Genomic DNA, 16,825 nt, shown 5'->3' with positions numbered 1-16,825 from the left:
GGCTGCAGGAGCAACCTGCATGACGTTTTGCAAGAGGAGAAGGAAGATGGTGATATTCATACTGAAATAATACAGCCAAACATCCGTTTACCACTTCAGGGACTTAACATGTGGGATTTAGGCACACAGATTTGATCTGTTCCAACCTACCCATTGCTCAGAAGACAAACAACCCTTTGAAATTTCACCAGGAAATCTCACTTTTGCGTCATCCATAGGTATGCCCTTTCCAGCAGTTCTGTCTCTAAAAAAAGCACCCAAGCATTTCAGCTTTATTGAGGTGAAACGGGCTCATCCCAAGTTGGATAATATCCAAGGGTGGGTGCACCCACTCCTCTCTGGACTGTCTTTCTAATTCCTACACATTTTGGGAAGTCTGGCCACCAAGATAATTTCCAGTGGATTTGGTGTGGCCATCACTTCAGAGTTAACAAAACATGCAGACACTGTTTCTTTGGGCATGTTACCCCTGAGGATGGGCATCAATCTGCTCACGGGCACCAGTCCCCGTTGGCTTACTGCTGTGATGCGTTTGCAGCAGTGGTCCCTGGCATCCAGGCTGTTGCATATACATATGACTCCTCAGATGTCTGCTTACAGGATGGATGTGTGCTCCTAAACTGTCACCTGGCCCCCACACACCATCCACCTTCACAGGAAAAAGATTGATAAATGCTTTGCACTTCCAGCTTGCTCCTGTTGTAAGGTCTGTGTTGCAGGAGGAAGCCTACACGTAGAAGTGACCATGCTCCTCCAAGAGTTAACATCTCAGCACAGCAGGCTGCACTCTGCCCACTCTTTCTACTTGAGTCTCTCATCCAGCAGTCTCAGAATTTGCGACATGGAGGATCTAAAGTGGAAAAATGATGAAAAAGAGAAATCTGTGCTCAAGTTGTGCTCCCTATAAACTGCCGTAATTGGATTTGTGAATCCAATTACAACTGTAGCGTATAAGGCCACAATTGAGCTCTGTATTGTGTTTGTGAAACTGTGCACCTTGTGTCTGAAAAAAAAAGTGGGCAGAAACGAGCTAACTGCTTTTACCCTGGAACAGCTTGAGAAAATACCTCCTGACCTAATTCTAACCTCACTGAAGTCAACAAACCCAGAGCCTGAGGCACTCTAATTAGAAATCCCCAAAATGTATCAAGCTAGGGTTTAAATAAGTGCAACTCCTCCAGTAGAGCACTTGCAGATCTCACATTGTAAAGGGACCAACCCAGAGCTCAAAAGACATATATAATTAGAAATAATTCAGCTGAGTTACAAAATTTCACAACTGCAATAGGTGACAGAAGCCAAACAATATTGGGGCACAGTGGGTAAACTGCTGGCAAATAAGGAAGGTGGGAAAAATGAACCAAGCAAAATGAAATAAATTGTTAAAAAAATAATAAAATTAGTGGGTTCACATTGCTACGGTAGAGAAGGTCGTGCCTTAAAAATCTGTTGCAGCCCCTTGATGACACCAACATCTCTGTGCATAAAGGTGGGTCAGTCCGTCGAGCGTCTTGGGCGTTAAAAACATCTTTCATCAAGAGCTTTGGAGAAAAGAACCTGTTGTAGGACAAGAGGAAAGTCTCTCTCCTGGGTCACTTTGTAGGGAGAAGACGACAGGCAGTCGGCCAACTAGGCAGTCATCGCACTGGACAAGAGTGCCAGGGGGCTGGCGTACAGGGAAGCACACTCAGCAGGATTATTTTGCTCCAAGAGAGGAGACGTGCAAGGGGGAAAAATTTGTTAAAGCAATAAAATTATCAAAGCTATTCACTGTCAAAACTGAAGTTCACAGACAAAACATTTCACAGTACAGAACAAGTTGGCAAGAGGAAGGCTGATGGCACTCAGTGTTGATCAACCAAAGTAACGCACGTGGGAAACCCACGGACCCCCATCAAGGGCACGGGTCTGGTGCCCAGGGATGTAGCGGGGGAGGCAAAGGGGTTCGGGGATGTACCTCAGAGATGCTCAGCCGCAGCACACGGTTTCTTGCCAGGTGCCTGAACAGACCAGCTTTGCTCAGCCTGGAAAAGGCAGGGAGACAGGCTCTGGGGCCTGGGAGACACAGAGAGCCAGAGCAATTTTTCATTACACAGGTTGTAGGTTATCTTGTGAAATTATTAGGCATTAAGCTGAAAATAAAGCTTAAGGGGGAGTTAATCGCACAGTACATAATTAAGTTGTGGAATTCACTCCCCCACAGACTATTGCAGAAACTAAATTATAAGTAGTTTCAAAAGGCCTAGACAAACTCGGGAAAAATAGATCCGCTGATGGATATTAAGCATGATATGACTGCCTTTAAATTTCAAGCAGCCATGAGGAAATGCTAGAGGAAAACCCTCCTACTATTTTTTAACCCCATAGCCTTTCCCTAAACCTTTTTACTGCCCTGAATGAGAGTATATCTTTTCCAGGATATTTGCTAGAAACGTCCCATAAAGGATATTTTCTCATGGAGAGTTGTTCCCATCATCAGTCTCCACTGATCCCAGCTGTGCGTACTGGTACATGCCTGTGCTTTGTGCAGCCGCGCTCAGCGCTGCCTGCACAGGGGCTTCTCCTGGGGGCTGCTGCGCGATCGCCACTGATTTAAAGAATCACTTTACCAATATTCGAGCGAGCGGAGGTTATCTATCTTTATTCGGCAGTGCTGGGTGCATGGGGGATCAGCCCCCTCTTTATACACATCACTCATGTCTATTCATTAACTTTCCGGGAACTCATTAACATATCTTGCACCTGGACTATTAGCACAACATTCCCTATGTCACCCATTCAAGGATTTAGTACATCTTCAAGTTAACAGTATTAGCATATCTTGTGCCTGGACAATTAGCACACTCCCTATGTCACCCATTCAAGGATTTAGTACATCCTCAAGTTAACAGTAAGGGTCTCCTCAGATAAACATGAGCACACTGTTCTTTAAATAAATCGTATATGGCCCATTATTCACCACACAAATCACAGCAATGCCTTAGCTTTTCCTACAGAAAACACTGCTACCACTCATACATGCATCTCCTACTGCCTTTAAAATTCAGGTTGTGTACAGTTACCCACTTTAAAAAATGAAAACATTTTCCTGTACGTTGATGGTTTGGTGTATTCAGAACCTTTGCTTTCTAGCCTATAGTGAATTTTACTTTTTCAGACATTACCAGCTGCCAGGTTTTGGGGTGAAAAACATCACATGCAAACGATATAAGGTTCAATTAATTGTTCCAACATTAGCACTTGCTGGGTTTCTGAGTGGAAAATGTCGCATGCAAACAATATAAGGTTCAATTAATTGTCCCAGCACTCAAACACGATTCTGATGGAGCCCTGCTTGGACTTCCAGCCCTCTTTCCAAAAAACAGGTATTTCCACATCTGACAATACCATGGCTGACACACAACGAAAACTCCTAATTAAAACAACTTGAGAATGAGGAGATAAGCAAAAGAGCTACAACAGGACAGGGCTCCTACATGTCTTCCAAATCTGGATCATTTACACTGTGTCACTATCTTGAGGAGAACTACTGGAGAAATGCAGCAGGAGGAGAGGGTCTGCAGGGAGCCCCCCCGCTTTTGGTGACAGGGCTTGTCACGGGTGTCGACGGCCACAGTGCTCCCCAAGCGGGGTGGCACAGGGGGGTCTCCCTGCCTGCAAGGGTGTTCGGGTGGAAGGCAGTTATCCTTTCAAACGTCTGGGAGAAACAGAGTACTTCAGAGGGAAAACCAAAAGGCAGAGGGTTTTATGTGACTTGATACAGTGCATGTAATGTGTTGTATATATTCCGCGAAGTATGAGAAAGAAACACGTAGTTGTACAACTTAAAGAATATGCCTTTTTACATATATATTGATATTTCCAAAACGAGTATGGAATTATGAGGGACTAAAGAAAAATTGCAATGAGTTCTTAGAGATATGAGGAAGAAATTGTTCCCCGTGAGGGCGGCGAGGTGCTGGCCCAGGCTGCCCAGAGCAGCTGTGGGTGCCCCATCCCTGGCAGTGCCCAAGGCCAGGCTGGACGGGGCTGGGAGCAGCCTGGGCTGGGGGGAGGGGTCCCTGCCTGGGGCAGGGGGTGGGAATTAGGTGGTCTTTAAGGTCCCTCCCAACCCAAACCATTCTGTGATTCTATGATATACATCAGTAGATGATGGACACTTCACTTCTTCCCCTTGAAGGAGTACGTTTGTGTAGAGGTAGCTGAGGTAGCTGGGTGGGCTGCAGATCTCTAGGTGATGGCTAAAGGGGGAAAGGACTTTGTTGTGGTCAGGCTGGCCATGTATGTTTGGTCTCACCAAACCAAAGAAATCAAGTGGAGTATCTGTTCTGGAGCCATCTGACAGAACTGTCTAGCACAGAAGAACTGGTGGTGAAGGAGGGGATTTTAATTATCTGGACATCTATCAGCAAAAGTGCACAGACGTGCCACCACCCTCACCTTGAGCTGAGCACAGGCACAGAGCCCTGCTGCCCACAGTGTGTGCACAGCTCAGCCTGGGTTTCTGCAGGTGTGTTGGATGAAACCGGGAGGGCTGGGTTATTTATTCTAGTTTCCATTTCTTTTGCTAACAAAAGGCTCTTGCCTGATGCATGCTTTGAAATGATAAAAGATAATCCTTAAAATCCTGAAGCATAAAAGCAGCAGAGGCAGCATGTGGTGCTGCAAACCTGCATAGCGAGCTGGCCGGGCAGCACACAGCATATTTTTTAGGTATACATCTCCAGCGCAGAGGAGAAAATTGTTACAGCAAGGAATTCAACCACACATCTGAGCCTCCCGATATTTATCGCTGAAAAGCAGAAGCAGCAGAAACAAGCAACGCTCAGTCGTGAGCATGGAGCAGCTGAGATGTCCCCACTGCCTCAGTCGCTCAGCTGCTGCGGGGATGCACAGGGGAGCGAGGCGGCAAGTCATGCTTCACCTCCAGCTGGGACCTCAGGTGTGCTCCAAGAGGGATGTGTATTCAACCTCTTTGTTTACATATTTCTCCAAAAATATCTCTCTGGCATATTTTCTTTAAAATACATTCGGTACTCTCTGTTTCAGAAAGTGAAAAACAAGGGCCAGGAGCAATTCACAGATGCAATTTAAATTTAGGCATGAAAGGGAGAAGCTTGTGCCTTTTCCCCGTGGTGTTGACCTACATAATCCTCATATGTCCAACCACGCAGGGACACCAATGTCTTTTTAGACAGTCCAGATCTACCTTCATCTGACCATCCTCTCTATGTAGATTATACACACACACAACACACACCCCTCTATACCAGTACATATATATACATATATACACACACCCCATACCAGTACACGTGTGTGTGTGTGTGTGTATATATATATATATATATATATATAAAAATATGCCTATACCAATACAGTACCTGAATTTTTAGGAGCAGATGGAACCCAAGTAACATTAAGAATAGTGAAATTTTCTAATCCAAAATGATTGTTCAGTAGAAAAGGAAATTCTTTGAAAAGACAGTCACAACTCAAAGGAGTAGAAATCAGGTAGAGATGCAAAACTTTGATTTGTACCTATATACTTGAATCTGCTAATTGTGCCCTCTGGGAGCTGAGCCTTTTGAAAACAGTATTTCTTTATACATACATGAAATAATTCTTGAATATTTCAAGCACAGTCTTTATGTATAAAGTAAACATATGTTGATCAGTTATTTCTAGAATAATATGCCATCTGCTATTTGACAACATGTTCCTCTAAGTGTAGTGATTAGTGATGTGTGAAAGTGGAAAACCATTTTCTATGAAATTTTTGCTCACTTGCAGACATTTTGTGCAATTCAGAATCTAGAAATATGAAACCTGAAAAACGATCAAGAGGTTATTTAATCCGACCCATGTGACTGTGGAAAGAAGACCCCACCAGAAATTTTCTAACCTGCTCTTGTAAACAGCCACTGGTGCCACACACCATAGCCACCCTCACCAGCTTCTTGGCTCCAAAATTTAAAAAGCTTTGCTCATCCTGAACTATTTCTGTTGAAAATGAAGTTTGCATTTTTTTCCAGATTATTGTATTAAAATATTATGGTGAAAATCAACTGGGAGCTGAAAGCTCACTTCATTACATCTCCTCAAGACCTACCCTGAGGACAAAGCCCCATGCACTGTCATGGTGGATGGGATCTACTGTGCCTCACACTCTTGAAGCAAGATGCCTTTTAATGGGGCTTTTTAGCCTGACATAATTCCATCCACCAGTCTTAACCATGCTCACGTGAAGACCTCCCTGCAGGGAACTCAGGGGACTCCCCAAACCACCTTCCCAGCTCTCTACCAGTTGAGTGATGAAAAAGCCTGCCCTCTCCTCAAGGAGGAAAATGAGACCTGTCAGTGTTTTACAAGTCAAACCATTTGGACATTATTTAAGATTAATCTGATAGCTGAATCAGGCAAAATCTAATGTTTGGTGGTGGGAAGGAATGATTAAAATATAACCGCAAGACATGTTGAAACAGAAATTCAATTCAAACTGAAAAGAATCAGTATTTTAATTTCATAAATACTAACTACAACCAGTACTCCAGGATCACCAGCACCTATCTGAAAAGCAAATTATGATTTTGAAAGATTTAGGTCAATAATCACTTCAGTTTTCACTGGACTAAGTCACAGAGAAGCTAATATCTTCCAGAGCAAGAAGTGCACTTGCTTTCAGAGCAGATGGAACAAGATGGAGATAAAACACCATAAATCTCAAGAGAGATACAGCCCAGCACATTGGCGGATCGTGAAAACTGGTCTGAAAGCTTTCATCAGACTGTGCTGTGGAAGAGTCTCCTCACTTTTCAACTACAAAAAAGCTTGAGCAGCACCTGAAAAGCTCTTCTCATCTTGAAGCCTGATGCAGGAACAAAGTAGGAAGGGCAGCGAACATGTAGCACACCTTGTAGAGCCCAGAATAAAAGTGCTTTTCTCATGTCAGACTCTCAGGCCTTTCAGCATGGAAGAAATGAAGAAAAAAATTCTAGGAGCACCTCATAGTCCTCACTGCCAGAGGAGGCTGGCACACCTAATGGTATCAGTGTGGGCACCTGTTCTTCATTCATGGCCATTGCAGATGGAAATCAGGTAGCAGATCCAATTCTCCTGCATCCCCTGCTGACCTATCTCCATTTAAGTCAAGCTCGGTGGCAGTAGACATCAACTGCAAATCTCACTTGACACAAATGCTTTTTTCTGTCATGCACAGGTTGCATTAAAGCCTGTCTGAGATGAACAAAGGTGACAAAAATGAGCAGACCACAAGAAGGTCATGTGTCTCAGCTCATCATCCTGCACTCACATCAGGAGCCTGGGCTTCCTCGCGGCTCTTCACAGCTTCAGACATGCAATGCCTGTAGTGCTTTCTGGCCTCGTGGCCATGTCAGTGACAGGCAGACTACAACACTGATGATGGAGTTGAGGTTAGTCTTTCCTTTTGTCCATGCCTTCCTTCCCGGCCCCTCATGTATTTTCCCACAGCCCCTTTCCTAGCAGTGTCCCTGGTCACCCCCTGCACCATGGTCCTTTCTGCCCCAGCAAACCAAGCATGGACACACTGACCAACTTTCAGATTGTGCATGCATGTGGCAGCACCAAAGGAATTTTTAAAAAAATTACATCCTATTTATCAAAAGAGATGTTTGTCTGTTGATTGCCTCACCCTTAGAACATTTTCCTACCTTATATGTACTGGGAACATCAGCTGACATCACGCTAACTCCCTCTTCCCTCACTAAGCACTAGTATGTAGCTATGTAAATGCTGTATTGCCTTACCTTGATCATTATTACCCTTTACAGAAATGTTTATTTCATTCTATGGCTTTCATTTTGTCACTGAGATTTACCTTAACACCTGTAGTTAGCATGTGCATAAATCGCTAATCCTGCACATGCAAGTTCTCCCTTCCCCCACCCTCTTCCTTGTCATTAGTGAGAATGTACATATTTTGTTTAAGGCACTGCACCCCCCCTTGCTCATTTTTCTCTGTATTAGCTGAAGTGGCTTATTTTGGAAAATAAGCTCACAAACATGTCTGATCCACATTCATTAATCCTCAGCCAAGATCATTGAACAGAATTCATAATAATTAAAAAAGCAAAGTGCTTTGTAGGTGGTATACAGTTAAAAATGTGATTTCTTTCATCAGGTAGCAGGAAAAAAAAAGTTTATAGGCCTGGCAGTATCAGTGAAATAACCAGCAGCCGAGCAGGGAGGGGGACCCCCAGGGCAGCCCTGGCTGCCTCTCGTGGGCACTGCACCCCCTGCCCACTCACCTTCCTGCAAAGTGAATGGTCAAAGTCACCAAAATATAAACCTGCAAACACAAAACTTCAAAACACAAGTTTGAAAATATATATCAAAAAATGGGCCCAGACCAGCTCTATTTCACAGCTGGGAAACCGCAGAAAAGTATATTTTAGCTGCCAGCAGATGACCAGATGGCACATCCTCTGCTGAAACAACACTGTATAGACTTCATATAAATACATCCACAAACGTGTACCTGTATTTGAATATGAGTTCATTTATGTCAGCCACATACATTCTGTGTGTTATGATGTAAAAGTGTAGAGACTAACAGGTTCTCAAGCAAAACCATCTATTTCTGTGTATTTTTTTCCATAAGCATCCATGCCATCAAATGTCTGGGCTATCACAATGCAAAAGATCATAAATTACCTGTAATACGAGAGGCGCTAATCCAGCCCTTTGCATCCGCCAGGTGAGGCTGTAAGGGCTGAGTTTTGCAGTTCCTCATGCACACATGTAACGGGAGTCTCCTTCTCACTCCATCCCTTGGGAAGCAAACTGTGGTGGATCAGGATCTCCAGTCTTCTCAGCTGACTTGCTTTACCTCCGTTCCTGGCATCAAGAACTTTGCCTTAGTCCACCAGCAGAGAATATTTTTCTGAGCTGCCTATTGCGTAGGTACAGCCATGGCAATGAGCCGACAGGACCACGCTGCTCTCAGAGTTAGTGCTTGGCTCTGCTCACCTCTCAACAGGGAGCTCTGTCTGAGACCGTCTGAAAAATCCTTCGCTCCCAAATGCAGGTCCCTGGGTCAGCATCACCCCCAGGTCACCTCTTGTGGAAGTGGAAGCAATCGCCAAAAGCGTTGGCTTGTTACCATTGATCTGTGGCTTTTATCACTGACAGAAGGGAAGCTTTCGGACAAACACACGCAAATTTTCCTTTTCCCACCTTTCACTGAGGTATGTTCAGAGCTGAAAAGCATTCCTCTCCTGCTGTTGCCCGAGGGGCACAGCATTAGTAGAATTTCCAGGTGATCACCAACGCATCTTCCTACTTTTCCATCTGCCAAGGCTCAGAGATGGATTACAGAAAGATTTTCAGAGCTGTGTGCCTTCAGGAGGGAAAGCCCACAATTCTTCAGATGTTCGGGTCCCAGTCTGTAAACAGCCTGCCCTAAGCAGAACTCAGAGTTGTTTATCCACAGGTACACAGCCATTTAGCACATCTCCATTCAGGAGACATGAAGAGTTTACCCTGAGCTTGTCAATGTTTCTCAGAATTAGACTTTGATGTTTATCCAAAGTGAGAATATTTGTTGAATTTGCTTAGGAAGTGCAGCACTACTTTAAATGCAAACAGGCCCAGATAAAGGATGGTTCTTGCAAAAGCAGCTCTGCTCTGGGTATCTGCAGACCCTGCACAAAGTCAGACAAATCCAGGAGTGGTCTAAGTCTCTTGATTCGGGAGACACAAGTGATGTTCCTCTCATGTCTTAATCTGCTTTTGTACCGGTCTGGAAGGAAGCAAGTGAGCAGGAAGGCTTACAGCGGCAAATCTGTCTGGCTAGGTGGGAGTTCACCCGCCACGTCCCATTCCAAAAAGGTCTCGAGTCATGGAGAGGTGGCGTGGTTGGTGTCTGTTCCTCCCATGGCTCAGAGGACAGGCACCAGCCTCCAGTCACTCTGGGCAATGGCTGTGGGAGCTGCAAACCCTGCCTGCACCAGGCGAAAGGTGCGGGCAGCTTGCCAGGGACAAGCAGCACCGGCTTAGGAGAGGGAACTTTACCCTCAGCTGTGGGCTGGCTGAATTTCTCCCTGGAACTCTAAAATCCCCAGCTGGTGAATACTGCACGGCATGACACACACGGCTGCACAGAGCTGCCAGGTGGGTGTCACGGGGGCTTGGGCTCATTGCACTCCTCATACAGTCCTTCTTCAACAACAGTACCTCTGCGTGATGCCTTGTGCCTCCTGTGTCTTCCCCCAGAGGAGATGGGGAAGGGTAGGAAGATGGGAACTATAAAAGAGAAGGGAAGGGTAGGAAGATCAGCAGCTTGATTTTAGAGTCTGTTAAAAAGGTGTATTTTTTAAAAAAAAAGCCCAAGAGGGAAAATACCATAGCCTCACCATCCCTGTCCCTGCTGGGCAGAAAAGCAGCGCAGCACCGCGAATGAAGGGTGCTGGCACAAGGAGCTCTTCAGCACTTTAGCAGGGGAGCTGGGCCATGCAGAGAGCTCTGCTGCTTCCTTCTGGGATGGGTCCAAGAGCCAAGGAGCAAACGGCTGCTCCTGGAAACCCACGGGGCTTGTGCTTTGAGTGACCGACAATGCAGAGACCATCTCTGGGCATGCAGGGTGCCCAGAAATCCTGCCTCTCCTTCTGGCTCCTGCTGCAGGTCACAGGACAATGTGCAAACTGAACTGCTGAGCTGAAGCAGTCTACAGAACAGAAGAGGAAACAGAAATTAAACGTCTATTTGCATGTGGCAGCTAGGATGTAGTAAATCCCTGTTATTTTTGCAGAGCCAACTGCATTGGCCTCAGCATCCTGCCATAGCATTTCAGGTTAGAGGACAAAGGGAAGGTCCTGGCTCTGATCCCAATGCCCTAGATGTTGTCCCATTCGGTGGTGGTGTAGAGCTGTGAGGGAAGTACATGCATCCATCCCAGCACACACCCCATCTTATTCCTAAAGACCACACAAGGCAGAGGCTCCTCCAAAATGTGCCGCTAGCAGAGGACTGTCTTTGCTACTGCCCATATGGGTGTGAAGCTAAGGTGGTGCTTTTCTGTCAAAGAAATTCAAGCTCTTTTGTCATCCTTTCATTAAACATATTGAAAAGCCACCTATGCCTGTGACAACTTTCAGCATACAACCAAGGCGTTACTGGGAGCCTTCACCAACACAAACATGGGTGGGTGGGAAGGGTAACGGGGACATAAGCAACCCCAAGGTGGATGCACGGGAGGCAGGATTATCCGTGTTAATTCCTCGTGTACGTGCCCACTGGGAAGCTGGTAACACAGGGAGAACAGAGACACAACAGCATGCAACATGTAACACAGCTGATAAAACATTGATTATGTCATCTTAATAGCTCTGCAGAGACTGAGGCTGAAAATTCAGCTGCGTGGCCTGGGCAGAGGTATTGCACCAGGAGACCAATTAGGCACCAGTCACAGGTAATTGCCAGCCCCAGCCCACCCGTGGGTGCCTGCGCCTGCCTGGGGAGATGCCAGAAGACAACTCTAGGATAAGCAAGGGGCACCCAGAGCCCAGCTCTGGTCTCCAGGCCCACAGCTCATGAAGCGTGTCTGGCCTCGGGGTTGGGGGTCAAGTGGTGTGGGCTCCTCTGTGATCCCCCTCGGTGCACCCTCGGCATCGGAGGCTGGGCACCCACCTCGTCCAGCAGTGATGTACCCTCCCCACTGGCAGGAACGAGCTGAGAGCTTTCCTCTCCATGAAAACAGAGACTGCCTGGGATCACAAAAATCAGCAAAGCAGAAAAAAAATATTTTCTGGTTGTTTTTCTAGATGGTTAAACACAGACCTGCAGAGAGGATTGATTCAAAAGGGTTCAGCCAAGAGACTGAAGATAAAATGTGAACACTTCCAGAAGTCAGTCTAAGCAAATAACAGCCCTTTCCCTCTCGGGTAGCTGCCAAGGTTTCGTACATCTGTGCAATTCTTTTGGAGGCAAGGGCAGTGTGCTCTCCTCAACCCTACAAGTTCTTTTCAAATTAAAATGAGCAATATTGAAGATGGTTTCTCATTGCACGAGTTGTACACAAACCCATTTTGTGTAGGTAAGGTAAGTGCATGCCTGTATTATTGGATGCATACTTTAACATATACTAGGTTGAAAATATCAGAAAACTATCCCAAATATATATATATATGTATATATTTGGGATATGTATGTACGTATTTATTTATTAGAATATTTCAGTTCAAGGCACTTACAAAAATCATCTAGTCCGACTGCCTGACCACTTCAGGGTGTCCAAAAGTTAAAGCATGTTGTCAAGGGCATTGTCCAAATGCCTCTTCAACACTGACAGGCTTGGGGCATCGAATCCCTCTCTGGGAAGACTCTTCTAGTGTTTGACCACCTTCTCTGAGCCCCGAAACTGAGTTAGCATGGAGAACAGCAGCCATCCCTAGTGTAATGGCTGTAGACTTTTTGGGTGATCTCTCAGTAAATCTATCGAAGTGAACAGAAGTTATTTCGGCAGGTACACATCTACTGCACCAATATTTAGAGTTTGCAGCATGAGTCATGTGGCCATAAATCACATGGAAAACAACAAAGCTTGAAGAGTGTGTCATGGCAAAATCAGAGCAAAAGTATATTACGACTTTCAAGAGTGGGCAGAACATTCATTAATTATAGGTCCAAAAGATTGCTGTGAGTTACTAAGATGACAGTATAGTGTATTAGTAACTCCTTAGATATTATTTTGCTCAGTTTACTTGTTCCCATGGCATGTAAATGTTCTGATTTAACACTTAATGATTGGTGCACAGAAATACATGTGGAGCACTTTCCCCCTGATAATGATACTTTTCAAATTTCTTATGGCCATAAACAGGCAGATGAAGAAAGGCTGAAATAATCACATTATATATTACAGCCATTTAGTTGTAGAAATGAAGCATGAAATAAACACTTTAGTTCATTAGCCCTGGTAAAGTAGCACAGTGTGAGCCTGCTATCCATAATCACCAGTAATCCATGCTTAACCTGGTGACACACTTTATTACCAAACCTGTGAAGCGGCACAGGATCTCACCCTGGAAATGCAACTGGTGGCCCTAGGAAATGGGTTTTTGGAGGCAAGAGGCTGCGTTTCATTAATGCTGTGTGTGCACTGCCTTGTTTCCCCTCTGCTGCCCGCCCTGCCCAGCAGGTCCCCGCAGGGGTCCAGCAGCTGCGCCACAGGCAGGCGATGCCAATGTTGGCAGTGCTGCCTCTCCTCGCCATGGCCAAGTAAAATCTGTACCTTGAGGTCTGGCTGACTCACCACCTCAAACCATTGCCTTGAGAGCGCAGGGGAAGGCACAGCTCTCCTTTGATCAGTGTTTGTTCTATCTGTTAATTCATAGGTGCAGCATCCCTGATATTTAATGCAAATGCAGCTACATCGGTGCTTGTGCGCATGCCTGGGAGGCACCAGAGCATCAGATGGGGACAGGAATAGGGATGGGGGTAGAGGAAAGTCCTGGATTTGTGCCCCAGGCAGCTTGAACCCTTTCTGACATGGTTTCCCGGGATGGGCCCAACTCAAGGACCACAATAGAGAAACAGCCACTTCCACAACAGAGAATGTAATGATTTTCTGGGATTGAGGATGTGCCCCAGGTTGTTCAGTAAAGCATAGTTTTGCATTTTTTCCATGACTAGGGCCAAGCTATATCCCTCTTTTTTGAGGTTTGCTATTTGGAAAATGTAGCTACGATCCATCTTTGCAACGTCTGATCCACAAGGCCATCGGAGTCGATGTAAAGGCTTCCAGTGGCACGAGAGCAGGTTCAGCTGTCCCAAGACTGCCGGGCAGAAGCGCCACAAACACTGCTGACCTTCAGAAGAAATCAACCTGGTCAGAACTTCGTATCAGATGCGAGTTCCTCCACCCTGAGTCTCTGGGGTCTAAAACTGGAGGCTCAGGTACAAGCCTGATTAGCTGAGAGCCACAGCGGCGGCTGATTCCTGTGGGCACACGCAGCCCTCCAGCATTAGCAGGAGCTCCACGCATGGGCATGTGCTGGGGGCTTCTCCTCCCACCACAGCGCACTGCAGAACGGCCGTGGCTGGCTGTGGCTGATGCGTGCCCTGGGCAGCAGCCCTCACAGCACCTTCTTTTTCCCCCAGCACCCCCAGGCAGGGCTGCAGAAGAGGGACAGTGCACAGAGCCGGAACTGATTGCAACCAGTGGCTGCAGCATCTCTCTACCCAGCCTCCAGTACTGCATTTCCCTGCAGGGAATTTCAGCCAGGGAAGGGCAAGGTCAAATCACCAGCAGACAGGGGCTCAGGGGCTCAGGGCCAAGCACAGCACTGCCACTTCCCCGGGCAGAGCCCTCCTTTCCCTGCTTTTATTGGTGTATTCCTCCTGCTTGCAGCGTGGTCCTTCTCTGGGAGAAAGCGATGCCAGCACTTTCAGGGAAAGTCGAATTTAATGACAAAATGGGCATGAAACAGTCTCACTTCATTAAAAGCAAATGGAGTAAAATCGACATGTAACAAAGCAACTAATTTGCCACAGCTGTCCGACTGGCCCTCCTCCAGAAACTGTTCCTCCCAGCCTCCTCCTCCCTGCTCGGGAGGGTGGCTTGAAATTTTGGGAGGTGGAGGCCAAGGTTATGCTGTTGGCACAGGACCTTGGCGGTGCACAGCCCTTGCGGCTCCCTCCGTGGTGCTCAGTGCCCTGCAGGGAGCATCCCCTGCGCCCCAGCAGTGCCAGGGCTCGGCACACACATCACCCGGCTCAGCAGCACCAGCAGCAGGATTGGGCCCAGCACGGCAGCAGTGCTGCTTTGTTTTCTTTCCACAGACCAAAGCCTTTGCTCATATCCATCTTTATTTCTTTTTTTTTTTTTTTTCTTTTTTCATCTCCGCCCTCATCACTGCATGGCCACAGAGGCTGGCAGAGGACCCTGCGCTCCCCACAGCCCCCATGGGAGGAAAGGTAGCAAAATACCACAACAGACTTGACTAAAAACCTAGCTGAACCTGAAAGCTTTGGGTTTGGTTGTTTGGGGTTTTTTTTATATTCTCTTTTTAACAATAATCTGGCAATAATGAGAAAATCATATTTTCCACAGAGGAACAGAAGGCTGTTGTAGGCACTCCAGAACCAGAGAATATTTGAAAACATATTCAGTAAAATATATGCATGTTATCTACAGCTTTACTCTGTGGCTCAAATAGCTCTGTCTTCTTGGAGGGAAAAAATGAGATGGTTTCCATCGGAGGGAAGGAACTACATCTCCTTTAATAATTTCATACCAAACCATGTCAAATGCAACTCCTGTTCCTGTGTTCTTTTAAAAACCTGCACCCGATAGAATAGCAAATGACCAAAAAAAAGTATTCAGAACTCATTTTCATGCTCTGCAGGCTCTAACCTTGCCTCCAAAAGCCAAGGTTGATGTGTCCCATGCCAAATTACATCCAAGATGTATGCAGTAATGAAAAGGGTAGCATTCCATGAAAATCCCCGCTTTTCAGTTAAAGAGGTCATGGTTTATTAGGTATGCAAAAATTACAATGTCAGGGTAACTTTGCAAGTTGAGTCTTTTTCCTAAATGCTCAAGCATCTCACTGGAAGGAAGAGGTTAGTTCAAGATTTTCATAATTTATTACCTGGATACTCTAATTCAATAAAAAATTTCTCTAGCAACAAGAAATCATTTGTCTCTTAAAACATCAGGGAAGTATCCCCCAACAGGGTGGGGGCGGGGGGCACGGGACACCAAGCAAAGCAGGAACCCCACAGCAGCAACCTCAGAGCAAAGAAGCTCATGATTACATGGTGAGGCATCAGCAGAAATTTCCATTCTCTTACAAGATTTTGCTTCCCAACACAGAATAAAGGCCCCGACTTCCAGATCTGTGTTTGATATCTGACCTATTTACATGAATTCCTTCGCTGTTGGCAAGCTACAAACGAGAACAAGAGCTCGTTACCGATCTGCATAGCCAGATGAGTACCCAAGGGAAGGCAGAGAGAAGCAGATCCCCGGGTCGGGGGGGGGGGGGGGGGGGAGGCAGGAATTAAACACAGTCACTGAGTTATCAGGGGTGAAGCCCACTGGGCTTGGTGCGGTCCCACTGCTGGGTCCGTCCCTGCGCAGCCCCCGTCCCTCCTGCTTCACAGCAGAGGGCAGAAGAAAGGAAAAGGCAAACAGCATTTTACTGCATTTGTAAAGTGAAACTGTGCATGAAGGAATCGAAAAAAAGAGCAGATTCAAACTCATTGCAATCCACAGAGCACATTTAATCATGATTTCTGTTTTGAAAGAAAAACAGTATTAGAAATCGGCAAGGCCCAAGATTTGCATCTGAGGCCAATATGCTTTCCCTTTCTCATCTCCATTCCCCTTAAATCTTTTATAGGAGTCATTAAAAAATGTTGCGCACTACCACAGTCATAACAAATAAACTTATGCCCATTAACAACTGCCTGGAGCGCAGCAGGAAATCAGGCAGATATATCAGTACCCCCGTGCAAAACAAATCTGCTCCCAGCAATCACAGGGCTTCCTGTGAGCCCGTGCCACGGAGGGCATGCAGCCCTGCCTCTCCAAGAGAAACAGCCTTCTTCCTCCACACGCCCCACGCTACCCCATGGCCCCGGCTCCCGCATCGTCTCCCCATCACCTCTTTCATTCCCCAGTTATTGCATGAAAAAGCACATCAAAGAGCACCGCCCAGCACAGGCAAGAGCAGGTGAGGGGAAGGCGTGCAAGGAGCCGTTCCTCACACCGCGGCGGCCATACGAGCCTGCAGAGCTCTCCTGGGAGAAGCCTGCTTGCCAGCGAGGCTGTGGTCAGCAG

Source organism: Falco peregrinus, chromosome 1 (genome assembly GCF_023634155.1).
Source record: "Falco peregrinus isolate bFalPer1 chromosome 1, bFalPer1.pri, whole genome shotgun sequence".
Taxonomy (NCBI): domain Eukaryota; kingdom Metazoa; phylum Chordata; class Aves; order Falconiformes; family Falconidae; genus Falco; species Falco peregrinus.
This window is presented reverse-complemented; position numbering follows the sequence as displayed.